This window comes from Haliaeetus albicilla, chromosome 19 (assembly GCF_947461875.1).
Source record: "Haliaeetus albicilla chromosome 19, bHalAlb1.1, whole genome shotgun sequence".
NCBI classification, from domain to species: Eukaryota; Metazoa; Chordata; class Aves; order Accipitriformes; family Accipitridae; genus Haliaeetus; species Haliaeetus albicilla.
The window spans coordinates 2,620,008-2,634,846 of NC_091501.1; the positions used below are offsets into that span (position 1 = coordinate 2,620,008).

General features: G+C 52.7%; 1 long non-coding RNA gene across 1 annotated transcript in view; it reads left to right on the top strand.

The window, feature by feature from the left end:
* Positions 1-14,839, top strand: part of LOC138690005 (uncharacterized) — a 50,042-nt gene that overhangs the window by 16,841 nt on the left and 18,362 nt on the right. Inside the window, exon 2 of the long non-coding RNA XR_011328778.1 lies at positions 328-510. This is a non-coding gene — a long non-coding RNA (uncharacterized lncRNA). The remainder of the gene's footprint in view (positions 1-327; positions 511-14,839) is intronic.

A 14,839-nucleotide genomic window follows, 5' to 3' on the forward strand; every position in this document is an offset into this window, starting at 1 on the left:
CATCCTTTAAATCTCTTTCCATCGGTCCGTCTGTCTGCTCTGCTGCCCGTGTCCAGTTGTCTGTCCCCATAACCACCGATACACCCTGGCTAGCTCACACCCCGCTCTGCCTGTGGACTCAGCAGCTGTGCATCTCTCCGTCCCTCCCACACACACACACATTCACACACACACACACACCCCCTGGATCTTCATCTGTGGTATATTCAGTTGCCATTGGAAACCTAAGAAAGAAGTGAATCTACCCTCCAAGTCTTAAGCTGGTGGTTTTTTTCCTTTTCTTTTTTTTTTTTTTTTTCTCCCTCCCCTTTCCTCCTCTCCTCACAGAAGACGAAGTCGTTCGCAATGAATCCATGGCAGCTTCGATCGAGCGGTGAGCTGGAGCACCTACTCGCAGGCCACTCCTTGATGTGACCGAAGAGAGGGCCTTTTCCCAGCGCTCGCCGAGGAACGCGGAGCCCTGGATTTACCTCCCGCGCACCCGGGCACCCCCAGCGCAGGCACGGCGAGGTAAGCCAACCTCGGCACCTCTGTCTACGCGCTTCTCTCCATCCCTCCCTCCCTCTCGTCGCTTGTTCCCCAGAGGTGCGAGGGAGGGGAAAGGCAGAGGTTTCTGCTACGCCGTGAACAAAAATCTAGCCTTTCATCAGGCCCCCCCTCCTTCCCGTAACGGGGAGCTGCTCCCTCCCTTCCGACCCCCTTTCCTTGCAGCTCCGCATGCGTGTGCAGGGAGGGCTTGTTTGCAGAGCAGCAGGGGGAAGTGCTGCGGGTCCCCCGGACGCGGTCCGGAGCGCCTTCCCTTCCTTCCCCATCCCTCCCTTGGCACACACCTGTCTGCTTTTCTCCCTACGGTATTTTCCTCCCCCTTCCCCTGTTTCTCGGCAGAAGGGGTCAGCCGGGCTGACTCTGCTGCATGGGCTCCGCGGCCGTGGCCTGGGTCCTCTCGGGGATGCAGCTTGCAGCAGAGCAGGAGTGGGCATCACGCTAGCGGCAATGGGGCATGCATGGGGGGGGAGGTTCCCCCTCCCTCCTCATCTCAGGGATATTTTGGGTATCCCGCTTTTCCCCGGAGGCCACCGGCCTCCATTTCCTAGCCAGGTACCTCCTGTGACTACCCAGCCCAGCCTGGCACAGCTTTTGGGGTGATGGGCATGCTTTTTGTCACTGCTTCTCTGCTCTCCCCTGGTTGCTCCTGCCCAGCTGGAAGGGATGTTTTTCCTGCTGGAGACAGTGTGTTTCATAAGCTGGGAACGCCGTGTGCCCTGAACAGGCAGTGAAGGGGCCCTGTGCCGAGCCTGACCCATTTTGGGGCGCAAAGCTCTTGGGAACACCTAAAAGGGCCTCCCGCTGCCCGGGGCTGCCCTCGGTGCCCCTTTCCCCGGCTCCTCTGCAGGGGAGGCAGGGAGATCAGCCGCACTTTTTCCATGCTGTGTCTCTTGCGCTGCTGGAGCTGCTGCGGCGCGGGGATGAGCGGGGAGCAGCTGTTTCTCCCATCGCCTGGGCAGGCCCAGACGCGCTGCCGGCCCTCGAGGAGCACGGACTTGCCTGGAAGTGCTTTTCCCCAGAATAAGACCCTAAAGCAAGGAGCTGCTGGCAAGGCAGCGGGCAGAGGGCATGCTCGGAGGAGCAGATTTTGGAGGGGAGGTTTGGGGGTTTGCCTGCCAGGCTGTGGTTTCAGGCTCTGCACAGACTCTGGCAGATGCTGGGGTTTTCTGAGTCCGATTCTGGGGGTGCTGCACTTCTCCGAGGGGAAGGGGCCGGCAGGGTCTGTGCTGCTGCACAGCTCTGGCAGTGGTGCTGGTGTGGTGTCCCCTGAGGGAGGTGATGGGTTGCTCCCCTCCTGCCCAGGTCCCACCTGGTGATCCCAGAAAGAAGGATGCATCTTCCAGTGCGTCTCCCTGCTGCCACCGCGGGAACCTGCCGTCAGCCTTCCCCGGCTGCAGTCCCTCGATGCCCCCTCTCCGACTGCCCTGACACCTACCCTTCCACCCAAACTGCTGCCTTCAACTCCTGTCTGGTGCTGCCAGCTGTTTTTCTTCCTCTTCTGGGGTACCCCTGAGCCCTGCTTTTCCCTCTTTCGACAGCACCCCTTCCTCACTCCTTCTCCAGCACTTCCCATCCCTCATGGCCCCTCGGTGCACGCCATGCGGGGCAGGAGCAGCTTTGGGCAGCCTCGGGAAGGGCTAACGTTCCCTGGCGGGATCGTTTCTGGATGCTGCTGCCAGCTGACAATACTGTGAAGTGATTTTTTTCCCCGTGGTTCGCACTTTTCGGTGCACACGTGCGTGTGTGTGTGTGTTGCGGGGTGACGGATTTGCACTGTCGATGTGTCACTCTTCTTCTTGGCCGGGGCCCGGCAGGGAGCGTGACCATGCAGTCGCACTCAGTTTCGTTATTGGGGAAAAAGCAAGCTCTTCCCAGATGGAGCCTCTGAAACCATTTGGCATTGGTTAAATTCCTCAGCCCTCTCAGGACATGGCTTTGGCAGTGGCTCAGGGTGGACAAGACAATAAATCCAGCTCTAGGGAGCTTGGTACTGGGTCAAAACTGCTGCGGCTACGTGGTAGAAAATGCTGATCCAGTATGAACTCACTCTGCTGCTTCAGATTTGTTTAGAAAACAATGTTGGCTTAACTCTGTACTGGCAAGGTTTATGTTGCGTTGGGTATTATCTGTCTGCACAACTCTAGCTTGGTGCTGGCTCGAGTGTTGTTTGTCCTTCCACATCTGGCACGCGCTCCGGATCGTGTGTGCTCTGGCTAATTTGACAGATGCAATTGCATGCCGCAGCCAGCCTGGTTCAGTCCCTCCTGTCGGGCAAGGCGGTTTGAAAGAGGGTTGAATTACAGTCTTAGCAGGGAGCAAGCCACGTCCCACACCAGGCAGCTGCCCTCCCGTTTCAGGAGTTATAACAGCCCTGGTCTCCCAGTTCCTTGAGAAGTGATGCACGGCGAGGCAGAAACCCAACTCTCTGTAGCTCCGTCCCTCCTAGCACCACGCCAGGTCCAGGGAGATCCTAGAGAGACAAGTATGTCCTCTGGCTGGTGGCCACATCTCTGCCCGGTTCTCCCCAAGGGCTTCTGAGCGGTGTCTCGCCTGCTGCCCTGGAGAACGTGTGTGTATGGGGACGAGAGGATGGCAGGCATCGCGCCAAAGAGGAAGAGGAGGGAAGGGTTGTCTCAGCAGAAGGATGTTGTTCTCCAGCCCTGACCACCCCACGCTCCCATGGTCAGTGCACGGGGCCCGGGAGAGGCGTTGTCATTCCTCATAGGATCGCGATGGCAGAAAATAGGGTTGCACCATGGGCGGGAGCCGAGACGGGAGCCCCACGGGAGGCAGATGTTCACTTGGGACAAAGTACGAGCGCAAACCCTCACTGTTAAGCTGTAGGGACTTTTTCCAGATCTGTCACTCAGGTGCTTGTGCTGCTGAGGGAGGTAGTTTTGTTTGCAGGGTGGGGGAAAGGGCAGGAAGGTGGTGAGGGGTGGTTCGCCTCATGTTTGTGTGTAGACGAGTGCAGGTCTCTGGTGATGAGGAGGAGCATTTGCTGAGCAGGTTTTGTGGTCTGAAGCCAGCTTTTACTTTAAAGCCCAGCAAGATGCGCTCTTGGAGGTCGAAGCCAAGAGATGACGCTGCCTACAAAAACCTCGTTGCTGAGGTCTCCTGAACCCTAATCCCAGCGAGGTCTCTCACCGGTCACCATGCTGTGCCTCAGTTTCCCCTACCTTTACGTGGGGCGGGCTGTAGCCACAAACACTGGGGGAGAGGTGGTGGATGGGGAGGAGGGATGTGAAGGCACGCTTACCGTTTGCGTGGTGCTTCAGGCTGCACAGAAGGATGCTGTGGGGAAGGGGAGGTGCAGCCTGCGGACTCTGCTGGCATGGCTGCCTGCTGACCTTCGCAGGGGGCTGGATGCTGGAGGAGAATCCGTAATGACCGGGATGCTGCGTGCCAGGGCCAAGGCACTGATTCACTCAAGCCTCTGTTTGTTTGGGAAGAGAAAGGGAGTTTGTGGCTCGTCGCTTGGGAAACAGAGTGGGGATTCAGCGGCGGAGGGCAGGCTTCTTGGCTGGGCCTCCCCGAGCAGCCATGCCGTGTGCCTGCGTGTGTGTCAGGGGAGCAAAGGGGACCCTGGTACAGGCCACGGCTGGCAGCCGGCCATCCCCGGTCCCCATCGCTTCACCTCCCCCTCGCAACCCCTGCACAGCCGCTGCTGAGCGGCCGAGGACGGCCCTGAGATGCACGCGCCTGACCGACCCACACACGTGAGGCGAGGCAGAGGAGTAAAAGCCTTGCTAGGAGAGCAGCTGGGTGGGATTCCTGCTACCTCCCTGCCCGGCTTAGCCCGCAGGCGGTAGCGCAGCATCTCTGCGGGTGTCCGTGCTGCTTCATCCCAGCCCAAGCAGGGTTGTGCTTGGTGTGTGAGGCCAGGTCACAGGCTGGGGAGTTGTGCCGGGCTAACTCGGGGGATGAAGAAGACCTCTTCCTCCTCTGAGCTCCTCCCCTGTCTCATTCCTGCTGTGCTTCTTCAGGCGTGAGCCCTGCCTCATTTCGTGGAGGTAGAGACCTGCAGGCAGCGGAGGGAGGTGTCGTGGAGGGAACGTAGGGGTATGGAGGGGATGGAGACACTAAGAAAGAGGGAAGACCTGACAGAAAAAGGGCAGAAGCAGCAAAGGAGAGGAACAGAGAGGGAGGCAGGACGAGAGCAGCATGGCCCTGCAGTGACAGTGTGGTGTGGAAGTCTCTTGTCTAGATATTACAGGCTGGAGTTCAACCTGACTATGTTTATACTGGGCACAGATGTGGTCTGCAAAGCTGTGGCAGGAGGACCAGCACAGGGGACTGCTCATCTCCCATCCTCCTACTTAACCCAGGGAATAAGCAGCCTGAGATTTCCTTCTGCTCTGAGCTGTCTTCTCCTGTGCATGTTCCTCTGCTCCCGATACAGAGGAGGGAGCGCGGCTGAGAAACCCCTTCCCGTGTCCTCTGTCCTCCCGGCCCTGTGGAGCCAGGGGAGGCGAGTGTGCTGCCCAGCACTGCTGGGAATTGCCTTGCTCTGTGCTGGAGGGATGTTGGTGAGGTCTTAGCGGCAGCCACAGGCTTGCCTTTAGGCTGCTCCCCAGAAATACTTATGGCCACATTACCTCCCATAGGCAGTGTCTGCAGGGAATGAATTCAACACGCTACATGAGGCAGAATTTTCTCTACAACTGCCCCACCAACACGTCCCGTTAAGAACTGAATAGCAGCGATTAGATAAGAGGGATTTATGGAAGTTTCTCTTCCTCTTTTATGAAATATACTTGAGTACATATCTGTCAGGTAAAGTAGATATGCCAGGTCTGTCATAGGGTAGGGAGGTTTCCTACGGATGTTGAGTGTCATTTTTGCTGGGAGCGTGGCAGTTTCCAGAAGCTGGAATGCCAGCGTTGGCTTGCAGGTGAACATCTACCCACAGGCGATCATGTGTTCACTGTCACACAAACCTTTGGGTGCTTCTTGCCCATCTTGAGCTTCCTCCCTGTCCCCCTGTTGTAGGACCAGTGGGCCATGTGGCTTGAAGTCAGTGGCATACGAGGGCCATCAGGCTGTGCCCTGATCGGAACTGCCATGCCTTTTGAAGCCAGACAGCATGGTGAGAGCTGTCGAGAACCAGCCCGGCACAAAGAGAGAAACACTCATATAATGGGGCTACTTATTTGAGTTCCCCAGCATTTCCCATTGCGTTTCATGTCTTGGGGCTGATTCAGTTGAAAGGCAATCAATGGAGCTAACAGCCCAGCATTGTTCTGCTCACCTTCTGATTTACTTCTTTTCATCCTCACTGGGTTTCATCTCCTCCCAGGTTCATGCATCCCCCAGCACTGAGGTCACTTTCTTTTTATTGCACCTTAGGCTGTATATAATCAAGCTAGCTCCGTTCCTGCCCTGAATCTTCTGGGGTCAAGTTGGAAATCACTATTCAGCCAGAGACCCAAACAAATGAGCAAAACTAGCCTGGTCGGTCAGAACAGGGTGGAAGTTATCCAAGAAAACTTGCACTGATCAATTCCAGTCACCTCCTGTGTTTAAAGTGACTCAGTATCTCCATTTTTAGGATGTTGCTGGGGAGCTGAATTCTCTTACGATTTCTCTCATATCAGCCATCCCTACCAACGGTGTTTCTGAGATTCTTTTCCCATATCTGCTTAGATGAGGAACTGTTCGAAACCATGCTGGTAGAATAATGGGTGCTGGGACAAAGCCAATCATAAAAGAAACCAAAACCCACTGAAAAAAACCACAAAACCTCCCCCCCCCTTTCCCTGAACAATAAGTTATCAAGTCCAGATGGTTAAACCCGAGAGTTTGGAAGGAGCTTAAGTGATTGAGCTGCTAACAAAAATATGCAATCTCTTGTGAAAAAAAGCTACTGATTCGGGGAATTGGAGAAGACCAAATGTTGTACCTATATTTAAAAAAAGGCTCCAGTGATGATCCGGGGAATTAAAGATCAGTAAGCTTTGCATCTGTATCTGGTAAACTAGTGGGAATGATAATTAAAAAGCAATGCTTGAAGACATCTGGAAGATTGTGGCCTGACAGGGCCTAACCAGCACGGGTTCAGCAGAAGAAAACTGCATCTTGCTAATCTCCTGCAACTCTTTGAATGTGTCAATAAAGCAGTGGATAAAGGACAACCAATTGATATAATGTATTTAGACTTCCAAAAGGCTTTTGAAAGAGCCTGCACAAGAGCTACTAAAGAAGCTAAGTAGTCAGTGAGAGACAAAATATTGACATAGATCAAAAACTGAGTAGGAGACTGAAAGAATGAGGGGATTAAACAGTAAAGTTTCACCATGGCAAAAGGTTAACGTGGCCTCCAGGTTCTCTTCTAAATCCCAGGTGATTTACTGTATTGTTTAATGACTTGGAAAGGTGGGAGGAAAGATATGCCATATGAAAATTTGCAGATGAGACAAAGTTATTAAGTTGGCTAAGGCCAGAAAGGGCTGTGAGAAATGGCGGGGAAAGAGAGCGAAGTTAAATGAACGCGCTGCGCTCTGGTGAACGAAACTCAGCATTGATATGTTCAAAGTAATGTGCGTTGCACGGCAGACTCGCAACTTTTTAGATACCCGCAAAGGTGCTGAATGAAGGGTATGAGCCAAATGAAAGTGTGGGCAGATGTCAGGGAGCTCTTTGCAGAGCTCTGCCCAGTGTTGTGCTGCCCTGGAGCAGGCAGAGTAGCTGTTTGGCTGCGGAGGCAGCGGGTAGAGAGTGCTCTGGAAGAGCTGCGAGACTCTCGGTACGCCTGCCTCATTTGGAATTGCGTGCTGAACCGGGGTCTGCCTGTTTCCAAAGGGATGCTGGAGAATTGAAGGGGCTCTGAGGTGAGACAGAAAGCCTGTGAACACCCCCAAGTGAAGAGAAGGAGGAGACAGGGGTTGCCGGTGTCAGACAGCGGGCTGGGAGGGGATGTTGGAAGGAAACAAAATTATGAGACTTATGAGTACATCTGTCCTTCCTTTCCCCATCACACAGGAGTGAGGGAATGCACAACGAAATTAAAATGTATGGGATTCAGGTGCACAAGGTTGGACTGTGGAGCTCTAAGTCGTGAGATTTTTGTCAGGACCAAGAATTTAGAAAGGTTCATAGTGGGCTTGTGTATTTTTGTGGAGAACAAGAATATGCAAATGAGCTTTAACTAAGGATGAGCCCAGTTTTGGAGCCTGAACCTTCAGGTTCAGTCTTCAGAGCTTATATTAACCTGCAACTCATAGCGGCAAATAAGAAAATGAAGATAGGAGCACATCGTCCCTCATCTGTCTGCTTTGAGGTTTTTCCACCTTTTCCCCCCCAAAATCTGGTGATATCTTTCATGAGAGTCAGCCTGGACATCTCTCTGATCTGGAATGGTTGTTCCCCAGCTTGCACCTTACCTTAATAACACCTACAGGGACATGAGCAGCGAAATTCTGTTCATGTCCCAACTCTTCCTAGCATCACGTGTTCAGGAGCGTCCTTAAGCTCAGGGATGAATGGGATCAGATTCCCTCCTAACATAAACTGGCATAATCATGAAGTTTAACAGGGCTTTTTAGTCTTTCCATTTGCCAGGCCAAGCTGAAGCCCAGAATTAAAAATCTACTGGGGCTGAAGGGAGAAGAGAAGTCCCTGAGCCTATTGAAACTCTGAAACCTTATCTGATTATTTCCTCCTCTCTTCAGTGTAAGGAGCTGAATCTATAAACGCCTCCTCGCTGTCCCACAGCGTTCCCTGCCCAGGAGCATGGTCCCAGTTCTTGGGAGTTTTTTACTGAATACATGATATAGGGTGCTGAACTCATTAACAGCTTGGCTAACTGAGCTTGTTCACAGAGTTTGATTTCTAGCTATTTGTGTGTGGATTGTCTCCTTCCTGGGCAGCCCACAAGGTGTGAGCCGAGTGACTCCTTGCGCAGGGAAATGTTTTTAAGCCAGGAAAACAAACACCGAGGATCATCTCCACACTCCACTCTTTGCTGGATCTCTGAGCTCTCTTGTATTCTTAGAGCTGTGATTTGTTTTGGTGGGTATCTCGGAGCTACACCCACTGCAGCTGATGTGGACAGAGTGGGAGCAGCCGGGCTCGTGTCCCAGTGCCGAGAGACCTGGGGTCAGTATCACACCTTTCCACGGGGTTAAAAGCTCCCGTATGGCCAGAGGGAACTTTGGCAGTGTTTCAAAGCTGACATCATCACAGCCCCTGCGAACCTCTGGGATGGAAGCGACATCTCCAGCACCTCTCCTGGAATCCAGGAGCTGGGGACTGCGGGGGCTGAGACGCTGACGTCAGCCCTGCTGCGTGCCAGCAACCCCAGGGCTTCGGAGACGGCTTGATCACCACTGCTTTATTATAGCACCTAAAAAGACCTCTGGGATCGGAAGATGATTGCATCTCTCTGCTCTATTACAGCAACCAATGAACCTCCGGGACCAAAGGATAAATGTACCATCTCTGGAGTATTATAGCATTTAGAAACCTCGCTCACTGACTCACGGCTGTCTTCCCCCCTCCGCTACCACCACCTTCAACTTGTCTCGGCATCCAGCCACCTTCTCCACTGAGGTGTAGCGGGATAATCCCTGTGCTTTTACATCGTCTGGCTGTGTGCAGCACCGAGAGGAGACCACACTACCTTTTCACTTCTTAGGGTACTGGGGAACATCGGTGTTGTGATGCATTTGCTAGCCCTTTGGTCTATGAGTGCAGCAAGGGACCACTTCAATAGAGCGTTTCCACTCTTAATACAGCATCTGTGAACCCCTGGTACTGCTCTGCTGTGGCAGACCATCTGCTCTTGCCTGTTACAGGGTAGGGGCTCTTCTCACGCTGTTATGGATGTTTCAGAGGACAGCTCAGCATCTGGGAACGGCCATGTCATATCAGCAACTGGAGCTTACAGACAGGAAGGGGGATGCTTTGAATGCCTGGTCAGCGATCCTGGCATTTAGAAAGCACAAATTAATTTCTGTGACACCCTAGAGAGGTGGAGTTCTGTCGTGTTGTGAACCTGACTTGTAGATTCTGGGGAAAATCCTAAAAGCTTTTGGTAATAGAGGTTTTAGTGAGTTTAATGCCAATGGAATTAAAAGTCTCTAGGCACTCGTCGTGAATGGATTTACATCAGGGAGATTAGAAAAGGGAAAACATTATTGGTGTCCAGGAAACCCAGGAGAGCAGCTGTCAGCTGGTTTAGATGGAAAGTTCCCCAGCGGGCAGGCGACCTGACAGCCAGGCAGCGCGCACCCTGTGGGGTGGGCTCGCACGCTCACGGGCTGGCGACAGGTCCCAGGGCCCACTGCGAGTCACGTCACACGTGAACTCTTGCCGTGTTTGCACTAGCCAGTTTTACGGACGCATCGAATGCGAGCGAACGCAGTGATCGCCTCTCCATTTCGCCTGGCACGCTCTTACTCAAAGACCCAGATGCCTCATCCAAGTGCTACTGGCCTTTCCCGGTGTGTTCATTACCATTCACTCCTACAGAGGAGCGTGGAGGAGGAAGACCTGCCTTCCTCCCTGCCTGCAGGGACACACTGCACTGGAAGGACTGCAAAACAGTCTCTTCCTTCACGGATGGGGCTTTTACTGTCCCCTTTCTTCCCAACAGAAATGCACCTGGCACGTAGCTATGAAGTGTAACTATAAAGTGCAGTTAAAGGCGAGACTGGGGAAGATCCTTATGGAGGAATTTTGTGAGGTTTAGTAAATTCATAGGGACCACATCCAACTCATGAAATCTGCTGGCTTCGACTTGTCTGGGAGATAACCTGGGGAGCCTTCACTGTATATTGGCCAGGTTCTGCTCCTTTTTCTAAGGCCTCAGTGCTTGAAACCGCTGGAGAAAGCATCCTGGGGTCAGATGGCCCTTGTCTGTGCTCCTAGATAAGAAAGGCATGATCCTGGAGGGTTTGGCCTTCCGTGGACTTCCCTGCTGGGGCTGTGTTGCTGAGGCTGTGCTCTTTGCTGAGGGATCATAGAGGCAATAGAAGAAAAGACACCAAGAAGCCTACAGGGAGAGTGAGAAGGGTTTTGGCCTTAAGTACATGAGCTGGTTATGCTCCTCTCAGAAAGGCTCTGAGAGCTGATTTGTCTGCTGTCCCTCTTGTTATTTCTCTCCACAGTCCTCATTGCTTGTTGGTGCACCTTGTTGAGAGCAGAGATCAGGGTTAATTCACCCTGGCTTTCTGCTTAAGTGGGACACCATCAAGCTGAGGACTCAGTTCAAATCCTGCTTCAAAAATCTTTATCTCCTCTGCAGCCTAGGAAAGCTGGCTGGGAGATCAGGCTTAGCTAAAGCAGGGAGCTCCCTGCCCCAGGGGAGATGGGCAGGCAGGAGAGCAAGGTGCTTTGCCAGGACAGAGGGGTAATAACCTGACTTTTACCACTTAAGTGCTCACAAGCACCACCTCTACCAGCACGCCAAGAGCTACCCTTGCTTTGTAGCATGACAATAATGCCCTGTCCACAACGTACAGCAGGGAGCTGGGATTCGTGCCATCCTTTTTCCTCCTGTTGGCTCTGGGGGGCTGGATGGGAGGGGAAGGCTGCTGGAGTGGTTGACAGTTCCCTCAAAACAAGGCAACTGGTACTGAGTACCAGGAGCAGGACAGGCACCGATGTCTCTGATGTCCCTCCCAGTGAGGGGGTGGATGCCATCAGGGGGTCCACGCAGGAGGTGGTGGGAGTGCAGGCGGTCGGGGAGGGGGGATGCTCTCCTGGCAGGCTGGCACACCGCGAAGCGGCAGGGAGCGAGCGGGCAGTGTGGCAGACAGCCCTTGTCCCTGGGCTCCCATTTGTCAGCTGGGAGATGCAGCTAGGGTAGAAGAGGGACTTTTTAAAGTAGAGCACCAGTTTTAGAAGCAAAAATGTTAATATGGTGACTGGGGACGTGGCAGCGCATGGTGAGCGATCAGCAGTGATGTCTGGGCAGGAACTGGAGCTACCCCTGGAGGTGCAGGGCTAATCTGTGGTGGGGAAGAGAGTAAATCTATTGCTGTGACCGCTTATCCCAGGAAGGTGTCTGACCCAGCACTGCTGAGGGTATACTTGTCCCTCAAATGTATTGCATCTGAGCTGCTGGGCATGCAGGTGCCTGCCTTTGGATGGGTACACAGCAAGATCGGGGCACACTTCTGCGTGGGTTGCACTGGCACTGACGGAACCGGTGTATCTCAGCAAAGGGAGCCACTCTACAAACGGCTTTGCAACTGGCACTGCAAAAACTTTTTTGTCCTTCCTGCGTCCTGGGTGAAAGAGCTTCTATCTCACTGTCATCTTTCTTGAGGCACCTCTGTATCTGTTGGTCTATCCACAAGTGCAAAAAGAACATTGGTGCAGGTGCCCCCCCCGCCAGACAGCGGTGCTGGCTGTTGTAATAAGCTCATTCAGGCAGGATGTGTTCACCCCCTGTAAACAGCAGTCGTTGTCTATTCCCCGGCAGAACCGTGCTTCTGGAGGACATCTAGCACAACTAACTCATCGTGACAACCAGCAGCAACTTCAGGCTGCTTTCACAGAGCTGTTTGTGGAATCACCTCAGCCCTTTAGCACAAGCTGTACACTTGCAGGAAGCCCTGCCGCTACAGAAGAGAGAGGTTTCTGCTTTCTGCGAGTGGTGCGTCCCTGGCAAAGTGCTGGTCCATGGCTAACATGTTTGTTGCTGACAGGGCAGCTATCAGAGCTGCAGCAGTAGCGATGGGTAAGGCAACTTGTGCTGCTGTGAGCTTTCTTAGCAGGCGTGAGATGGGAGAAAGGGGTTCTTCAGCTCAGCGGGACCGCTGAGAGCACACGGGCTTTGCAGCTGTAAGGATGCTGTGAAGTTGTCAGCTGCAAACGACTGTGGTCTTCAGGCCTCGACTTAGATGAGGGCAGGTTCGTGAACGCATGATGGGACACGCTCACTGCTTTCCTGGAGATGGGAAAAGTTATTTGAGGGCAGCCTCTAGGATTTTCAGGACCTGTCAGTTGCTTTCTGGTACTGAGGCAATCTGATATTTCCTGTTGGGACTGACTAGCAGAGTTTCAAAGCCCTCTCATTTGCATGATTAGCAGCGTTTATGCTCACTGTTTTTTTCAGGGACTGCCCTGTGCGTGAAACTGTATCCTCACCACAGAGCACTGGGCTGAAGAGAGTAGTGGAGGGTGGAGGCCGAGTGCACCTTTGATTTATTGGAAAATTACAACATTGCCTGCAGATCCACGTGGATGTCAGCGTGGTTTATATTATCTGCACCATGGCGGTGTGTTACATTCTCGCGACACACGGGAGGGTGAGAAGGGGCTGACTTTTCATGGGGAGCTGCCTCCGGGCGTTGCTCTTTTTTTCCTTCATCCTTGGAATTGGTGAGCCTGGTAGTGTTGCAGGGTGACATGTATGAGGAAACCTGACACCAAGCTGAAGGACCCATGAGGCTGTATCATGATGTAGCCGACAAAGTGAGCTGCTTGCTGTTGCTTTGATGTGATCATATGACAGTTTGATGCTTATTCAAAGCACTGGTTACAACTTCCTTACTCTACTTTCCCAAGCACTTCGAGGCCAACCAATGTATTAATAAATTAGAGGGATTAAAATAAACAGCGCTTTGAAAATCATTAGACATCCCAAATGCCTGGAAACAAACAGCAGTTGAAGTAAAAATACAAATGCAAATAGGCTAAGAACTGGGCCATAAAATATTGTAGCCTAGTCCGGGGACAGCTCTGGAAAGAAAAAAATGTGTTTTTTCCCTCGTCTCTTTGAGTCGGGACAGATGAAGTAGTACTGGGGTACCGCGAATGAGGAATGGTCTCTGCCCCAGTTCCTGCAGTGGTACAGAGCCTGCCCCACCAGTGGCTTTACTGGCTGCAGAAGAGGGATGTGGGGAGATGAGGCCACAAGCACAGGCCACAGGGCTGAAGCTCAGGCACGATCTGAAGGCTGCAGACTGGAGACCATCTGGGTGAGCAGCTGTCCTAGGCAGCTCCTTCTGCTGCTCTTGGTCCTGACCCTCACCCTCCAGGCACTGCATACCCAATTCTCTCCTCCTCTCAGCTCATTGCCTTTCTCACTCCAAGTCCAGCTCCTCCTTCCCTCTGTGAAGATCCAGGGACTGACACAGCCAATTCCCACAGCATCCATTTCATTTTCCCTCAGTGGTACCAAAGCTGGTCCCCCAGCATTGGTGGCCACATCAGCAGAAATGCTGGCTGCTGCCAGGGCGATGAGAGACCATGTTACTCAATGACATTTCTTCTTTCTTCATCCTGGCTGAGGTGATGCATTTATTGCTGCGAACTGCCTTTTTTTGTCAATCTGTGCCAGCTCGCAGACACACTGGAACAGCACTGTCCCGATGAGGAAACACAGTCCCCAGGGACGTCGCAAGGGGTACAAGCAGTGGATGAGAGGGTGGCTGATGGTCTGATTGCTATGATGTTTTGGGTGGTGTTTATAGGGGAATTACCTGAAACAGGAAATGTTTGAGAAATGCATCAGAGCAACACACATATCTTTAATGTGTTTAAAAACCAGCAGGGTCCTGCTTAAGAAGTGACAGTAATGAGGGCAGCCAGTCTCAGATCTATGGCTGTGGGATGCTTTTAGGCCAGAGAAGCACTAAGGAATCACAACGGGCTGATGCTCCCAGCCCAGCAGGGAACGGGGAGATCCAGTTTTTCAGGCCGTTGTTGGAGGTCCTGTGTAGGTGAAGGAGATATTCACTGCCTGTGGACTGAGCAGCCTATCCATACTCAGAGAAGACCATGTATTCGTGAGGAGGAGGAGGGGTTCAGCTGTGAAATGTCCTGCTTGATTCAGGAATTGCCCGGACCATCTTGAGTTTCTCTTGCGTGACAGACTTCTCAAGCATCACTGGCCAGGGAGAAAGCAGTCAGACAATAAGAGAAAGCTGGCCTAGGAAAAGGCAGAGCCTGTCTGATAATTGAATACTTCTCCCTGCCTGGCCAGCATGCTGTGAGTGGAAGGCATCATGAGGCCAAGTGCCTGCCACTGCCAAGGGACTTTTCCCTTCCACACAGCCACTGGGATTTCTAATCCAGGCTGGGTAGGACAATGCTGTCATGTTAGTAATGGTATAACTCTCTTAGCAGTCTACCGGTGTGACAGAGTCACAAAGAGAACAGTGTAGGCTGAATATGCACTCATGCTTGCTAAGCCTGTAATCCCAGCTTTGATTTTCTCTCCCTCTCTTTCGATTTTTTTTTTTTTTTAATAATCAGTTCAAACTTAATAAAAGTGATTCACTAGTTGCCTGTTTATCTATCCTTGCCACGGCATCCAATTTGGAACGCACAGGGCAGAAGG